Source organism: Schistocerca gregaria, chromosome 5 (assembly GCF_023897955.1).
Source record: "Schistocerca gregaria isolate iqSchGreg1 chromosome 5, iqSchGreg1.2, whole genome shotgun sequence".
Classification (NCBI taxonomy): Eukaryota; Metazoa; Arthropoda; class Insecta; order Orthoptera; family Acrididae; genus Schistocerca; species Schistocerca gregaria.
Window position 1 is genome coordinate 659,820,363 of NC_064924.1, and position 19,142 is coordinate 659,839,504.

Below are 19,142 nucleotides of genomic sequence, written 5' to 3' on the forward strand. Positions count from 1 at the left end.
GCAATTAGAAAATGTTATGATATGATTTGTTTTTTATGGAAATCGACACGCAGTGCCAGCTTATTGTGCATCAGTAGAGAGTGGCTTTCCGCTTGACATAGCACAATGTTATAGCACAGTGTCTTTCGTAAGGAATGAATATGTCAAAATGTTAATTGCATTTCTCTCATCAATTGCTGTTCTTTTTCGTAGGTGCCTTTCTACTTCCAAATTATTGAATTTCTTTTAATAATGTTCGCGAAGCCACAGCGTTAAGGCTTGTGGTAAGCACTCCTTTTAGGAAATAACTGGACCTCCGCTCTAACAGTTTGGCGACGTTCCCAGTAAGGGAAAACCGCGCGCACTTTTTCGTCTGTCGTTGTACATTGTGTGACAGTTCGAACAGTTTCACGAGCACGTTTGTAACCGCTGTAACAGCAGAGCCCAAACTGATGCACTGCAAGAGTATAGATAAACACACAAACCTTAAGTGAGTTACGCATTTGCTTGCATTTGGTATAGTACGACACACATTCTCCTGACGGCGGCGCAGTGGTTGAGAGCGTTGTTTTCTTGTTACTATTAGGTCATTTTTCCGCATATGTCATGTCACTGATGTCCTCTTCGAAGGCTCTTCCCAGTGTCAGAGAAAGCAGTACATAGCTTGATTTAAGAACGGAAACGAAGTCGCCGTCATAATTCGGCAGCCATAAACGTTAAAAATTACTTGCGTATGTCAGAAAATTCGCCATATTGTCCACTATAATTTAATGAAAACTGCACCTCTGTATTTTAACACGTTGTGGATGTATTGGTAGCTGCCTGTCTTGGCTACTTTAACCTGTTACTTACTTTGGACACTGATTTAGACTTTACTTTGCATTACTCCAACCATAAGAATGCAAGACTAAGAATAAAAAGGGTGTACTGTTCAATACGTACGCGGAGGAGCAATGACGTAAATAAAAGAAAGGTTCAGCAGTGGGATTAAAATTCAGGGTGAACGGATAAGAACGATAAGAACTGCTAGCGACAATGCTATCCTCAGTGAGGGTGAGGAATAATTACAGGACCTGTCGAGTGGAATGAAGATTTAACTGTGCACAGAATGTGAAATAAGAGTACACCGAAAAAAGACAAAAGTGATGAAGAGTAGCAGAACGGAAATTAGTGAGAAACTTAACGTGAAAACTGGCGACTAGGTGAACTGAAGGAGTTGTGTCATCTTGCCAGCTAAATAACACATGACTGGAGCTGCAAGGAAGATACAGAGAACAGACTAGCACAGGCAAATACGACAGTCCTGCCTAAAATGCAGTAGGATTAAACATCGCCCATATTTTGCGTAAAAAATTTGTGGGGATGAACGTTTGGAGTACATCATTGCATAGTAGTGAATTATGGGCTTTGAGAAAACTGGAGAAGAAAATAATCGCAGCGTTTGAGGCGTGGTGCTATAGAAGGCTGTTGAAAATTGGACTGAAAATATAAAGAATGATATCATCCGCAGAACAGACGAAATATGAAACATATTGAAAACATTGACAAAAAAGGGGACAGGATTATAGAACATCAGGGAATAATATCCATGGCATCAGAGGGAGCTGTAGAGAGTGAAAACTATTCGGGAGAACGGAGAGTAGAATACATCCAGCAAATCATTGAGGACGTTGGGTGCCAGTGGTACTCCACGATAAAGAGGTTGGTACCGGTGACTTTATCATGATGCGCGTTATCAAGTCTCTCCGAAGAGAGATGAATGTCTCCCCCCCAACATAAGAGCCTCTCCATGAGACTACATTTTTCTTCATTTAATACTTCGGTCCACTGTCTCCTTGGGCTACAAAGTTGCGGTTGACTACAGGATACCTGAGGTAAGGTTAGTGCCGGTAACGTTGTTCCTCGTACTACGGGGCAGACCAATTATCAGGGTCTCTAGAAGTAACTTCATGAGGTCAGAGCTTGCGCAAAACAACTTGACTACTTGGCACAAGCGCTCTCTCGTTCCTAGTGCTGGGCGAGTCCACCCATTTGCTGCTAAAGCAGCCCTCTCACGCGACACGAAAACGTGGTTGAGGAACTGGTGACGTCAGAGCGCGCAAGCCCACGTCCCATTACACTGCGGAGCGTGAAGTGAAGAATGTGGCATGTCAGATTTTTGTCTTGTGAAGAGGAACGTGGCCAATGAGATTCGTCATCAGTTTTGTCACAAGCAGAATTTAGGGGCCGGGATACAGCATGGAGATAAACACTATATTTTATGTTTGTGTGTGTTTCTTTTTCTTTTTCCGTAGAACAAGTGTTATGAATATAAGGTGCTTCAGATCCAGGTTGAGGATCTCTCGAGAACGCCTCGTTTTAGGTACGATTGCTTATAATGAACTGACAGGTAACTACGTATCGGTAGTTCAAATGGCTCTAAGCACTATGGGACATAATATCTGAGCTCGTCAGTCCCCTACAGTTAGAACTACTTAAACGTAACTAACCTAAGGACATCACACACATCCATGCCCGAGGCAGGATTCGAACCTATGACCGTAGAAGCAGCGCGGTTCCAGACTGAAGCGCCTAGAACCACTCGGCCACAGCGGCCGGCTATCGGTAGTTAAAAGCTTCCCAAATTAGATGATATTAGTGTTATAACTTGCTAACTATGAAAGTATACAGTTTCAGTGCTACGGTACAACGACGATCTGCCAAAAGCGCGTCGTTTCGGGCAGAATTTATCGTTGTTAATTATCAAATAATTACATTTGTAGATACGGTTATTTCACAAGGTATACCATATAACAAAGAGGGGGGGAGGGGGTGCAGTCGTGTTGACGCCGCAGCGTAGTTGGTTGCTTCGTGAACTGTAAAGAGAAAGGTAGCCATTTCGTGTCTAGCTACTTCCACGTTTTTTTCACCTCTAATTTTCTAAAAGATTCTGGGTCCTTCTCAGTAATTTAATAGAAGTTTTATCTGAAATACTTGATGTTATTTACTATAAATAATGTATTTATTGTAATGATTTTTCTGCATAGGTCAACGACTGGAATGTTTATCCCAGTGATCAGAAATCTTAACTCGACTGCCTGCGTATATAAGGAAGTAAACACAACCTACACTATAATTTTTTGCTATTATGAAACTATATGTAAAATATAGTATATAACTATTATTTCTTGGTGTTATGGACTACCACATGTTTATGTTTTGCCGGAAATTTTTTTTTCAATGACGGTGAACAGCTTCGAAAAAAAAAATCACCTCTGCCATTCAAATGAAATTCCGAAACGAATCCTGATCTTGAAAATTGCAGTCTGTTAAGAAAGATCATGGTCGGGTTAATCAGTAGAAAAATGTATTGACAACAAACTAAAACATATCCATACGTCATATATGAACAAAAGAAAAGAAATGCCATTACAATTAATAATACGTCGAGTCACCCTCAGCATCGACAATCGCTTGGCATCTCCGAGGCATGCTTGAAAGCAAATTTTTCGCTTATTCACATGGAAGAGACCCCCTCCCCATATGGATCGAACATGCGTTGACAGATATTTCAAAGTGAAGATCTGTTTTCCTTGGAATTCCTTTTGGGTGTCAGATCATACTCTTTCAATAGGGTTAGCGTCAGGCGACCGTGAGGGCCAATCCAGTACCTACACACCTTTCTCCTTTTTCCAGTCGCTGCATAGCCCGCTGCGGTGCTTCGGATCATTGACCTCTTGGCGTGCCCAGTCTTCATTTTTGTCCATGTGCCAACGTTTGGCAGTCAGCGTCAAACACATTTGATAAGCGTGACGCGTAAGCTGCACTCATGTCTCTTCTTTTGTATATCAGTCAAGAATTCAAAGTAAGTGATGGTTTAAGGACACTGCATGAAGAGCAAACGTTCCCTGTGTTGGGTTGTAAAAGAACTGTGAGGACTGAGTTAACGAATAACTTCTGCTAGTAAGTGTCTCACATCATTGTACAGCATTACGTAGTGTTCCTTTGTCAGCATTTCGCTGTTACAGCCATCGTCGAGGTCCAGAATCGCCTTCGCGATTTTCTCCGCAACGGACAACAGAGATGACGCAGCTATTTTACGCTCATGTACGAGCGAGACCCCTCGCCTTTTCGTTATGCTGGTCCGCACAGCTTTAAAGTCTGCTACACAGTATAACAGGCAAGGCGAGGAAGTGCTACCAACATACTATGCAAGTTCGCTCAGCTGATGTGCTGAGATAGCTAGCACTGGAGAAACTCGCGCTTCGAAGACACCACAGCGTCGTCTTTCACCACTTCGTGGGAAACGAAACTCCTCAGATATAACCCAATGTGTTGTATTCGCATATCCGTGACTATCACTTGGATCTAAAGTGTGATTATGGATAGTACGTATGCTCAGATTGCGAATCTAACATCATGAATAAAGACAAGGGGAAATGAATTAGGCGCCCTTCCTCTTCCGTAACATCAAATATATTTTAGTTATTCTTTCTTAAATGAATTGCGCAGAAAATTATTTACTAGAAGTGAATAACTTCTTAGTAACACCAGATGATACTAACAGCTTGCCGGCGAGGGTTAGCCGTGCGCTCAACGGCGTCATATCGCGGACCGAGCGGCTCCTTGCGCCGTCGGTTCGAATCCTTCCCCGGCCGTGGATGTGTGTTAGGTTCTGTAGGTGTAATTAGTTTAGATATAGGGGACTGATGTCCTAAGCAGTTTGGTCGCATAGTTCTTAGAGCCATTTCTTGACTTTTCGCGTAAATTTTCTTTAGATAAATGGCCATATCTTTAGATTGCGTTGACGTAGCTCATTTTTTTACACCCCCGAGGGACCGTATACCGCAGGAAGTGCGATACATTTCCGCTTATGATGTTCACCCGAACTCGAGGTAAACTGGTTTCAAGGGTTGGGTAGACAGACAGACGGTCAAGAATATGAGACTAGTAGGGTTCCATTATTACCGATTTATGTGACGAAATCCTAACAACGAAAATAGCTACCAGAGTTACTGAAGATGAGGGCCGCATAATAATTTCCCCTACTCTTTATTCGAAATGTTCCAGTTGCAGTCGATACATCAGTCTATTAATCGTAACTACGCTTTCGATGCAAATCACGTCTACAGGAATGCAAATAAAATCCATTTGCCTATACACGTGGTAATTCAGATCTCTCTATTAATACCACCGCGTTTTAGATGTGCGAGCATTGCCATTGCTAGCTACCTTAAGGAACACTTCGGCTAACGAACGTTTTCTGGCTGTGGCACGTCTAATGGAGAATCCGAAACATTGCAGAATACGTTTGGCAGCTACGTCGCCGTTTATTTCCTGGGGTGGTGCAGAATTATCCTACTAAATTTACTCGCTAATAACAGTATTTTGTTATTTCGATACACATCCCGAATGATTGTCACATAAGCAGTGACATAAAGGTAGACAATTCATGTTTTTGAGTCCAGAAAGCTCTATCCAACAGAAACTGCAGATCATTTTGCCATTTTCATTGCGAAATTGCCGGCTTATTCATGTCTGGGGTAATAATAGAGGGCAGTTTGCCTGGGTTGTCAGCTAGCGTAGTGAAAGGTGTTTGCTACTGCAAGGGAGGTCTGGTTTGTTTTCGGTTCTAATCTCGATGGTGGCAGATAGACTATCAGTAAAGGAATTTTAAGAAATTCTCGCACCCCCAATATGTTTTATTGCTACATTTATTCTGTACTGGCGCCCTGTGGATGTCAACATGAAACTCTTGTACAATTTCAAACTTGTTACTGCCTTCCATTTTCCGATTCGGTCAATAATTGAACTGGCTTACGTGTGGCACTGACTGATTTTTAACTGAATTTCGTTATGAATCTTCTCGCATTGCTAAATTCGCACACTTTCATGGTAGGTCAGCAACGGTAATCCCGTATGACTGGTCCGAACGTTGACACAGACCGTTTCGCGGCCGAATGCGCATAATATTTTGCTAATTCGTAACGATCTGGGGTACTTTGTCTTACTAAAACAGTTATGTTGTCTCGATAAGCTCAAATTCACTTTTATTAATACAGTTCATACTAATTAGCGTTTCTTCTTTCATATATATATTATATTTACTTCTATTTACTAATCAGCGGTAATGTGGTCTTAAACATGATTGAAAACAGTCTGACAAAGTTCTGATAGTTTTTCAGTTTCGCGCCTGTGCTTAGTATGTTGGTAGCACTTCGCCGCCTTGCCTGTTATGCTGTGTAGCAGACTTTAAAGCTGTGCGGATCAGCATTTCGAAAAGGCGAGGTGTCTCGCTCGTTTTGTCCACGAGTGTACATTTTCGTAAAGAAAGTGTATGATTTGCGCGTCAGATATAGCGAAGAACTGCTGCTGGAGAGTGCTGAGCCGCAAACCATGATGAGGAGTATGTCGTGTTCTGTGAGAGGTAGCAGGTGGTTTCACAACAAGCAACTGAGCAAGGTGGCGCAGTGGTTAGCACACTGGATTTGCGTTTGGGAGGGCGACGTTTCAAACCCGCGTCCGACCATTCTGATTTCCATAAATCGCTCTAGGAAAATGCCGGGATGGTTCCTTTAAAAGGGCACGGCGGGCTTCCTTCCCCATCCTTGCCTAATCCGATGGGACAGATGACCTCCCGGTTCGGTCCCCTCCCCCGAGGCAACCAAGTAACCAACCAACGAGAACAAGCAGCAATCACGGTGGACACCACATCTGGTGTGCTTCGCGATGAGAAACACGAGTGGAGAGTTGTGTCCCAACGGTTCTAGGCGCTTCAGTCCGGAACCGCGCTGCTGCTACGGTCCCAGGTTCGAATCGTGCCTCGGGCATGGATCTGTGTGATGTCCTTAGGTTAGTTATGTTTAAGTAGTTCTAAGTCTAGGGGACTGATGACCTCAGATGTTCAGTCACATAGTGCTCAGAGGCATTTGAACCATTGTAGACCCCACGGAGCCTTGGACCCAAGTCGTCACTGTGGAAGCTGTTGGGGGCTCCATAAGGGCGTGGGCTGTGTTTAGACGGAGTGAGATAGGTCCTCTGGATGCAGTGACATAGTGCTCAGAGGCATTTGAACCATTGTAGACCCCACGGAGCCTTGGACCCAAGTCGTCACTGTGGAAGCTGTTGGGGGCTCCATAAGGGCGTGGGCTGTGTTTAGACGGAGTGAGATAGGTCCTCTGGATGTGCGGCAGCTTGTCATCGGTCCCATCGAATTAGGGAAGGAAGTCGGCTGTGCCCTTTCAAAGGAGCCATCCCACCCGTTCAGGGAAATCACGGAAAACCTAATTCAGAAAGCCCGGACGCTGGTTTGAACCGTCGTCCTCCTGAATGCGAGTCCAGTGCACTAACCACTGCACCACATCACCCGGTAGAATATTGTCTGCACAGGTACGTGCCAAGCTGTTTTGTACGCACTGTACATCTGCTGAATCTCGGCGACGGCCGTGAAAACCTCGCTGTTGCCAGTCACTGTAAATAAAGACACGCAGACGAAGAAACGACGGGGAAGGCCGAACGCGTTTCTCGCGGTGTCCTCCCCGTGGGGAGACTCACGGCCGCCCGCAGTCAGAGGGACGGCTGTCAGCCGGGGACGGAAGCTCCTCATCAAGGGGAGGGGAGCGGAGGGGGCGAGCCCACTCCAAAATAAACAAGCGCCGGAGACAATGGCGTCAATTACGGCGGGCCCGCAGGAACGCGGGCCGCCTTGTCCGCCGCCCGCCGGCTATTCGTGGAGAGGCGTGCGACATGGGCCATGTGGCAGGCCGCCGCCGCCGCCGCCGCCGCCGCCTCGCTCGCTCGTAGCACGCACTCCGCCCCCACGTGGCCCAGCCACGCGGCTCCGCTCCCGTACACGCGGCACGCAATGCGTGGCCGGAGACGGACCCACCGGATTCCAGCTACAGTCGTGCTCATATCACTTCGTTTCCAAAACTTGAATAAAGATGTAGATGTAGATGACCTTAAAGCCTCGGCACACGGGCAGTGCATCCGAAGGTTGTTTCTGACGTCATAGCGTGGAATAGGACGTTCGTGAGTCTTTCCGAACGTGCAGAGCAATATCGGGCATGTCAGATATTCTGAGCGTGCGTCTGAGCGTTGACCACCAATGGCATGGGACAACGCCACCTACGTCACTTGCACGCCATCTCCTCTCGGCACGGAGTTCTGAGGCGTCATATTGGTATTCATTTCAAGCCTATACAGGGTGTTACAAAAAGGTACGGCGAAACTGTCAGGAAACATTCCTCACACACAAATAAACAAAAGATGTTATGTAGGCATGTGTCGGGAAAGCTTAATTTCCATGTTAGAGCTCATTTTAATTTCGTCAGTATGTACGGTACTTCCTCGATTCACCGCCAGTTGGCCCAATTGAAGGAAGGTAATGTTGACTTCGGTGCTTGTGTTGAAATGCGACTCATTGTTCTACAGTACTAGTATCAAGCACATCAGTACGTAGCATCAACAGGTCAGTGTACATCACGAACGTGGGTTTGCAGTCAGTACAATGTTTACAAATGCGGGGTTGGCAGATGCCCGTTTGATCTATGGATTAGCACGGGGCAATAGCCGTGGCGGGGTATGTTTGTATCGACACAGATTTCCGGAACGAAGGTGTCCCGACAGGAAGACGTTCGAAGCAATTAGTCGGCGTCTTACGGAGCACGGAACATTCCAGCCTATGACTCGCGACTGGGGAAGACCTAGAACGACGAGGACACCTGCAATGGACGAGGCAGTTCTTCGTGCAGTTGACGATAACCCTAATGTCAGCGTCAGAGAAGTTGCAGCTGGACAAGGTAACGTTGACCACGTCACTGTATGGAGAGTTCTACGGGAGAACCAGTTGTTTCCGTACCGTGTACAGCGTGTGCAGGCACTATCAGCAGCTGATTGGCCTCCACGGATACACTTATGCGAATGGTTCATCCAACAATGTGTCAATCCTCATTTCAGTGCAAATTTTCTCTTTACGAATCAGGCTTCATTCCAACATGATCAAATTGTAAACATTCACAATCAACATGTGTGGGCTGACGAGAATCCGCACTCAATCGTGCAATCACGTCATCGACACAGATTTTATGTGAACGTTTGGGCAGGCATTCTTGGTGATGTCTTGATTAGGCCCCATGTTCTTCCATCTATGCTCACTGGAGCACGTTATCATGATTTCATACTGGATACTGTACCTGTGCTGCTAGAACGTGTCTAACATTCTGCGTGGTGTCTGTTTGTTCTATATCGTGTCTCCCTACCACTTTCGCGCAACGACGCTCTGAGCGTGTTATTTAGGGAATTGTCTAGTTTGAACCTGGGACCTGTCGCTGGTAAGGAGACGCCAGACCACACGTCACATCTAGAGTTCAGAAGAGTTCAGTGAGACTAGCGATGATATAACCAAATACTTAATGATTTCAGAGTCAGCTCCACTGCACTCCCTGTAAAAGAATATTAATACTAACTAAATTTAGTGGAAGGGGTTGAAGGCTTTCCTATTTTTAGTTAGCTGGCAAAATAAAGTCGAAAAAGCAGTTAAGTTTACCATTGGAAATTTTATTCTACTCACAAAACATCGTTTATAAATTGCACTATTGATAAAAGGAAATGTTTTAATACAGGATGGTAAAAACCAACTGCGTTCAACAAAAATGTGAACGAATATTCCCTGAATGGGTTTCCAAGTTCTACAATCGATCGAAGGATGACCTATGCCATATCACATCTATAATCTAGGTTTAATTTAAGTTTCACAAAAGAGAAAACTATCAAAATGGTCTACAGTGACCCTCAACTATCTTTAATTGCTTATCTAACTTGTCGTATATTACAGTGGCTCTTGTGGCTTCTCAATAAATATATAACAGAAAAATCACCGCGTTTCAGATTTTTACTTCAAGTGGCAAATGTGAACAGCATGAGCTTTAATTGACGATCGACACTAGTATTACGCAAAAAGGGGGTGAAACAGAAGAGACTTCTGCAGTTCTGAGTGAAACTTTATGCGCTGTTATGCGGCATCGCGTGTTTGTCAGGGGACGGCGGACGGTACAGCTCCGCTCACCTCGCTGTCTCGGAAGCAACTCTCTCCTAATTTCTCCTTACTACAATTTAGAGAAGTTGGTTTCAAAAAACTATCTGGCTGTGTTTTCATTTGACCAATCAGGGTCTCAATGTTAACCTTAAGCTCCACCTACAAAAATTCTGTCTATCCAATGAGAAACGTTATACTTTTCGTGGTGGGGCAATGTTTTTAAACTTTGCAACTTAACAGAGACGCGAAAAAGTCTCACGCTAAAACTTGCAGCTGGTGTGGTCCTTTTAGCGTTATCGTAAGATCTATACTGTTCTTCTGGAGGGCTCTAGCTTTTAACATGGGCTGGGGGGTGGTCCTAACGGTTAGCGGGCGACGTGGGTGTCCGTCCCTTATCGTAGGGCCTCCTAACTTAACACGTTTCTGCTCTCGGCTTCTGTACTCGTTTCTCCCCTAGGAACTGCGTCTGTCTCACGGTGGGAAGGTATGACATGCATTTAGGCATTCTTGTGTTAGTCTGTAGTATTCCATTTGCCCACTCGTTACTCGTATTACTTTGGATAATTTAATGTCACGATTTATTCGGAGCTATGTGACATACTACTGGATTTGCTTATCATGTCAGGGTTTTGCTGGAAGGTGTTGGATTTGCCTGACACCTTACACGTGTGCCTTTACAGGTACGACACAACATGTGGTTCATGCACGATGGAGCTCCTGCACATTTCAGTCGAAGTGTTTGTACGCTTCTCAACAACAGATTCGGTGACTGATGGATTGGTAGAGGCGGACCAATTCCATGGCCTCCACGCTCTCCTGACCTCAACCCTCTTGACTTTCATTTATGGGGGCATTTGAAAGCTCTTGTCTACGCAACCCCTGTACCAAATGTAGAGAATCTTCGTGTTCGTATTGTGGACGGCTGTGATACAATACGCCGTTCTCCAGGGCTGCATCAGCGCATCAGGGATTCGATGCGACGGAGGGTGGATGCATGTATCCTCGCTAACTGAGGACATTTTGAACATTTGCTGTAACAAAGTGTCTGAAGTCACGCTGCTACGTTCTGTTGCTGTGTGTTTCCATTCCATGATTAATGTGATTTGAAGAGAAATAATAAAATGAGCTCTAACATGGAAAGTAAGCGTTTCAGGACACATGTCCACATAACATATTTTCTTTCTTTGTGTGTGAGGAATTTTTCCTGAAAGTTTGGCCGTACCTTTTTATAACACCCTGTATGTATAATATGTCGTTTTTGAACACAAGCTAATTGAGAATCGCTCAAAAACCGGCTGTTAACTGTATGATTCGTTGCAATAAAATACATTCGCGCCAAAGAGAGTTATTGTAACTTGCGTATTAGGAGCGTATGCCATTTGAAGGCAACAACACACTGAGAATGCACCAAAAACCCATTGTTCGTGGTACATTTTGTTATAATCAAGTTTCAATTACTAACATAGCTACGATTAAATCTTTTAGCAAGTGCAACATGGTAGAATTGGCTGCTGAGTAATTGTTATCGGGATGTTAGCTCAGCGTGTTCGGTCAGGTGGCTTAGCTACCGTTTGTAATAAAAAACTGAGTGAACGGATCAACGAACAACCTAAACGAACAAATTCAACGAACAATATAGAACAAAATAGTGAGATAAAAACAGTTCTAATAAATGATTACAAAAAAGTGTAATGAGTAATGTTGCTGATTCTAAACTGAGTACATGATACAGCGGTGGTTCGTGTTTTGGCCCATCAAAAACTTTTTTTCCCAACATTCGCGTTTTTAATAGGTTCTGATGCTTTATTGTTAGTTTAATATAAGTATTTACTATAATATTCTATGTTATGTAAGTATACGTTCACCTTTTTTTCAGGAGTGAGTTTGTTCGAGTGGCTTAATCTACAGGACAACTTGCGCTATTTGTAAAAGAAAAAGACAGCAAAATATCTTTATACGTTTGTTGCAAAGATTCTGCTGGTGTATAGGAACAGTGATCAAGTAAGAATGACCTTGGGTTTTACTAAAATGTGGAAATGATGAAATAACGATTGTATTATGTGGAGAACTATCGCAAACTTTTATCGCACTGTTTGTAATGGAACTGTGTCGTTACTGATTCGACATGGTACTTTCCTTTTCGTCTTAAAACATGTACATGGACAGTGAAGTTTTTATTCGCGTATACAACGTGACTAGCATATGGACAATAGAGGAAATGTGCGCAGGTTCGAATCCTGCCTCGGGCATGGATGTGTGTGATGTCCTTAGGTTACTTAGGTTTATGTAGTTCTAAGTTCTAGGGGAATGATGACCTCAGATGTTAAGTCCCATAGTGCTCAGAGCCATTTGAATCCTTTTTTTTTAATGTGCATTTTAATAGAGCTGACGTTGGAATTTTACGCGCGCTCCTTTAGTAAACAGTGTGATGTACGAACTAGAAACATCCCGCAACTGCCGCTGGAGTGCGTTGCAATCGCGTATACCACGTTGTGGCCCACGTACCGTGGGCACGAGTCGCATCGATCCTGAGCGTTCAGCAGCACGTTGAACTCAGCACGCTCAACGTTGTCGTTCGATAGCACGGTCCGTGTGCCGACGGCTTAATCTCTTCAGCGTGCGAGAACCACACTGCCTGACAATAAACAGTGAACCACCCAGAAGAAGAGGAGGAAATGACGTGAAACATCACTGTTTGTAAGGGAATATGATGTTATTGCAATCCTATCAGCGGCGGGCCTTTCATCATTGCAGCTCTACATCATACTCCGTAAAGCCGTCGGCACACGGACTGTGCTGTCGAACGTCAACGTTGAGCGTGTTAAGTTCAACGTTCTGCTGAACGCTCAGAAATGATGCAATTTGTGCACACGGTACGTGGGCCCCAACGTGGTATACGCGATCACAGCGCACCCCAGCGGCAGCTGCGGGATGTTTCTAGTTCGCAAATCACACTGTTTACTAAACGGGAGCGCGCAGAATTCCCACGTCAGCTCTATTAAAACGCACATTTCCTACATCGTCCAATCAATAAGGACACATGCATATAAAAGTTCCATTACAAATAGTGCGACACAAGCTTGCAATACTTCTTCACATAAGATAAACATTATTTCATAATTCCCACATTTTAGTAAAACGCCAAGGTCAGTCTTACTTGATCACTGTTCCTCCCAGTAGCAGAATCTTTGCAACATGTGAATTACGAAGCGTAAAAGGAGCAAAATATCTTTATACAAGTAGCGCAAGCTGTCCTGTAGATTAAGCCAATATAACAAACTCGCCCCTCGAAAAAATCTGAACTTACATTTACATAACATCAGATATTATAGTATATACACAACTGGCCATTAAAATTGCTACAAGACGATGATGACGTGCTACAAAAACGAAATTTAACCGACAGGGAGAAGATGCTGTGACATTTAAATGATTAGCTTTCCAGAACATTCACACAAGGTTGGCGCCGGTGGCGACACCTACAACGTGCTGATATGAAGAAAGTTTCCAACCGATTTTTCATACACAAACAGCAGTTGACCGGCGTTGCCTGGTGAAACGTTGTTGTCATGTATTGTGTAAGGAGGATAAATGCGCACCATCACGTTTCCGAATTTGATAATGGTCGGATTGTAGCCTATCGCGATTTCAGTTTATCGTATCGCGACATTGCTGCTCGTGTTGGTCGAGATCCAATGACTGTTAGCAGAATATGGAATCGTTGGGTTCAGGAGGACGTGCTGGATCCCAACGGCCTCGTATCACTAGCAGTCGACATGACAGCCATCTTATCCGTATGGTTGTAACGGATCGTGCAGCCACGTCTGGATCCATGAGTCAACAGATGCCCATCTGTTGACTCAGACGTTTGCAAGACAACAACTATCTGAACGAACAGTTCGACAAAGTTTGCAGCAGCATGGACCATCAGCTCAGAGACCATAGCTGCGGTTACCATTGACGCCTGCGATGGTGTACCCGACGACGAACCTGGGTGCACGAATGGCAAAACGTCATTTTTTCGGATGAATCCAGGTTCTGCTTGCAGCATCATGATGGTCGCATCCGTGTTTGGCGACATCGCGGTGAACGCACATTGGAAGCGGGTACTCGTCATCGCCATACTGGCGTATCACCCGGCGTGATGGTATGGGGTGCCATTGGTTACATGTCTGGGTCACCTCTTGTTCGCATTGACGGCACTATGAACAGTGGGCGTTACATATCAGATTTGTTACGACCCGTGTCTCTACCCTTCATTCGATCCCTGTGATACCCTACATTTCAGCAGGATAATGCACGACCGCATGTTGCAGCTCCTGTACGGGCCTTTCTGTATACAGAAAATGTTCGAATGCTGCCCTGGCCAGCACATTCTCCAGATATCTCACCTACTGAACGTCTGGTCAATGGTGGCCGAGCAACTGGCTCGTCACAATACGCCAGTCACTACTCTTGATGAGCTGTGGTATCGTGTTGATGCTACATGGGTAGTTGTACCTGTACACGCCATCCAAGCTCTGTGTGACTCAATGCCCAGGCGTATCAAGGCCGTTATTACGGCCAGAGGTGGCTGTTCTGGGTACTTATTTCTCAGGATCTATGAACCCAAATTGCGTTAAAATGTAATCACATGTCAATTCTAGTATAATATATTTGTCCAGTGAATACCCGTTTCTCATTTGCATTTCTTCTTGGTGTAATAATTTTAATGGCCAGTAGTGTACTTACATTGAACTGATATTGAAGTAGCAGAACCTAATAAAAACGCAAATGTTAGGGAAAAAATTTCGTATGCTCCGGGACACGAACCACCACCTTGGTAAATTCTTTGTATGTAATAGTGACGCTGGACACTACGCTTTTTTTTTCTTTTTTAAAATATCATTTTGTTAGTTTTCGTTCTTTGCATCTGCTCGGGGCGGACGTCGTAAGACACCCGTTTAAGTTCGTTGTTGATCGATTAACTCAGTTTTTCTTATTACAGAGGGGAACTAACCCTCTGACCAAACACGCTGAGCTACCGTGCCTACGCTAAGCCAACAACACACTGCTTGTAATAAATGATAGCATATTACTACTTACTGAAAACTTTGATCATACCTATGTTACTGATTGAAATCTAATTATAGCAAATTGTACCAAGAATAATGCGTTTTGGGTGGATCTTCAGTGTCTCACTGCCTTCAAATAGCATACTCTCATAATACGCAAGTTACAATAATTCTCTTGCCACGAATATGATATTTCTCATTATTTTATGGCAACGAAACAGACAGTTAACAATAGGTTTTCCAGTGAGTCTCAATTTGCTGCTGCTCAGAAACGGCATATCTACGTATGGGCTTGAAATGACTGCCAATATGGCGCCTCACAACTCTGTACTGAAGGGAGATGGTGTGCGTGTGACGTAGGTGGTGTTGTGCCATCTCATTGGTCAACGCTCAGACGCACGCTCAGAATATCTGACATGCCAGATATTCCTCTGCACGTTCGGAAAGACTCCCGAACGCTATGACGCTATTCCACGCTATGACGTCAGAAACTAGGCACCCTCAACGTTCTGATGCACGATCCATGTGCCGACGGCTTAAGCCACCTAATGGTGTGTTCCATTCCCGAGTAGCATGTGGGAAAAATCATTGTCGGTAAGTTTCTGTATTGGCTCTAATTTCTCGAATTTTCTCCTCACTGTCATTTCACTACGCGAGACGTTTGTGGGGGCAGTAATGTGTAGCCCGACTCTTCCCGGAAAGTGCGCTCTCGAAATTTCAACGTTAACTTCTCCGTGGTGCACAACTACTATTTGGTAACGTCTGCAAGTGTAGTGTTGAGCTTGACGCTTTCGGGCCGACCAAAGGATCCCGTGACGAAACGCGCCGCTCTTGGTTGAATATTCTCTTCCCTTCTCTCAGTCCAACCTCGCAGGGATCCCAGATAGATGAACAATACTCAAGAATCGCTCGAACAAGGGTCTTATAAGCCACTTCCTTCGTAGATGAGTTATATTTCCTTAAGATTCTTCCTATGATTGTGAGTGTGGCATCTGCTTTTCCCTCTATTTCTTTTACGTGGTTATTCCACTTAAAGTCGCTCTGGATAGCTACTTCTAGATTTTTACGGCAGAAACTGTTTCCAGCGGTTTATCATCAATAGTGGAGCTATACATTAGTGGATTTCTTTTCCTATATATGCGCAATATGTTACATTCATTTACGTTCAGGGACAACTGCCAGAGGCTCCACCATTCATCAGTTCTCTGCAGATGATTCTGCAAATCGTTACTATCTTCTGGCTTCGATACTTTGTTATAGACAACGGAGATGATCGGCGAGTAGCATTAGAGAGCATCCGACCTTTTCTACTGGATCGTTTGTACATATTGTAAAGAGTAACTCTCCTATCACACTTCCATAGTGTACTCCGGAAACTACCTTTACATCTGTCTATTCTGTTCCTTTAAGACTGACGTGTTGATATCTGTGTGCAAGGAAGTCTTGAATCGAGCCGCAAATCTGCGCCGATACTCACGCAGTAGAGCCCTGCGCAGCTACTGAGTCACCCAGAGACACACACTGTGACTTCGCAGGGCAGCCCAGAGAGTTACAACACCAAGAGGAATGGCTTCTCGGATTATGGCGAGATCAATGTGTTTTTTTTTTTTTTACCATTGTGTACGTGGTCACCTCTATGGATGATAAACAGTAAAATCACCAGTCACAATTTCATTTTCACAACATCCGTGACCCTAAAACCAAATAAAAACACCAAAAAAGGAGAGTCAAGCCCTTATCAGAATAAAAAAGAGACCTGCCAAAACCTTCGTTGGCTATCTCACCAATATGATAGGTGCGATAAGCAGTCACACTACGAGAATAAAAACTCTCCGAGCCTGCAGCAGCAACAGCGGTACCTACCAGCTCTTACAACAGCAACAGCGCGCCAACCTCTTCTCGGGTTTACGCCGCGCGATTATCATCAGTTCTACATCTACATTTATACTCCGCAAGCCACCCAACGGTGTGTGGCGGAGGGCACTTTACGTGCCACTGTCATTACCTCCGTTTCCTGTTCAGTCGCGTATGGTTCCCGGGAAGAACGACTGCCGGAAAGCCTCCGTGCGCTCTCGAATCTCTATAATTTTACAATCGTGATCTCCTCGGGAGGTATAAGTAGGGGGAAGCAATATATTCGATACATCTTCCAGAAACGCACCCTCTCGAAACCTGGACAGCAAGCTACACCGCATTGCAGAGCGCCTGTCTTTGCAGGGTCTGCCACTTGAGTTTGCTAAACATCTCCGTAACGCTATCACGCTTACCAAATAACACTATGACGAAACGCGCCGCTCTTCTTTGGATCTTCTCTATCTCTTCTGTCAATCCGACCTGGTAAGGATCCCACACTGATGAGCAATACTCAAGTATAGGTCGGACGAGTGTTTTGTAAGCCACCTCCGTTGTTGATGGACTACAATTTCTAAGGACTTTCCCAATGAATCTCAATCTGGCACCCACCTTACCAACAATTAATTTTATACGATCATTCCATTTCAAATCGTTCCGTACGCATACTCCCAGATATTTTACAGAAGTAACTGCTACCAGTGTTTGTTCCACAGGCTGTTTAGGTTTTTATGTTGGTAACGCCATGTAGCGCTCTATGTGAAAATCAGTGACTGTGCTGTGTGAATGCTGTGGTTGGTTTGCATTGTTGGAGTAATATTCGTCATTGTAGTGTTGAGCAGTTGGCTGTTACCAGCGCATAGCATTGCGCAGTTGGAGGTGAGCCGCCAGCAGTGGTGGATGTGGGGAGAGAAATGGCGGAGTTTTGAGAGCGGATGATCTGGACGTGTGTCCATCAGAGACAGTAAATTTGTAAGACCGGATGTCATGAACTGCTATATATATTATGACTTTTGAACACTATTAAGGTAAATACATTGTTTGTTCTCTATCAAAATCTTTCATTTGCTAACTATGAATGTCAGTAGTTACTGCCTTCAGTAGTTTGAATCTTTGATTTAGCTGGCAGTAGTGGCGCTCGCTGTATTGCCGTAGTTCGAGTAACGAAGATTTTTGTGAGGTAAGTGATTTGTGAAAGGTATAGATTAATGTTAGTCAAGACCATTCTTTTGTAGGGATTATTGAAAGTCAGATTGCGTTGCGCTAAAAATATTCTGTGTCAGTTTCGTGTTGATCAGAACAGGTAAAGAGCTAAATGTCTGAGTACGTTCAATTCTGCTCAGCTGCTTGAAAATAAAATAATGTAAGAGGTTTTTCTGCATAGTAATTCATCAAGTTTTCTAAGGGGACGTTTCACATATAATCATACAATAAAGGATCCTTCTTTCTATGTATTCGCAATACATTAGATTTTTCTATGTTAAGGGTCAGTTGCCACTCCCTGCAGCAAGTGCCTATCCGCTGCACATCTTCCTGCATTTCGCTGCAATTTTCTAATGCTGCAACTTCTCTGTATACTACAGCATCATGCGCCAAAAGCCACATGGAACATCCAGCCAGTTATAGCAGCAACTGCCACCACCTGATGATGTCAGCAGTTGCATCGACGAAATGTTGTGCGATTTAGACAATGAGATCCGGCAACAAACCCGAGAAGTGAATTTGCAACAGATCTGTCAGGAAAGCTTTAAGGGTCAGCACACCAATAATTTCCATGACTAAAAGATTCATTATTAACAATACTAAAATTAAAATTACAGCGTACAAATACACAAGGACCATCAAGTATAGAGGTATTAACAACTCCTTCCAGTTTATTCCTAGCGACACCCTGTAATCTACCCCTTCCTTCCTACATTTACCTATTGCCCTCATATAAGTCATTTATGAAGATTTGAGATAAGCGAAGATTACAATAAGCTTTCTAGTTTACTTAGCTTGTCATGTTGAGATGACTCCAGTTCTTCTTGTCTTGGGGTTTGATTCTTAAAGATTGAAATGTCACATTTTAGGTCCTCACGGTTGGACTGAACTAAATAAATTTGAAGATCGTTGTTGCATAATTTTTGTTTTTACGTAAATATATTTAGTATATTTTCTCATATTGTATTATATCATACAGTCTTTTGATTTTTCACATTACCAAAGCCGAAATTACATTGTTCGCACAAAATACAAAAATA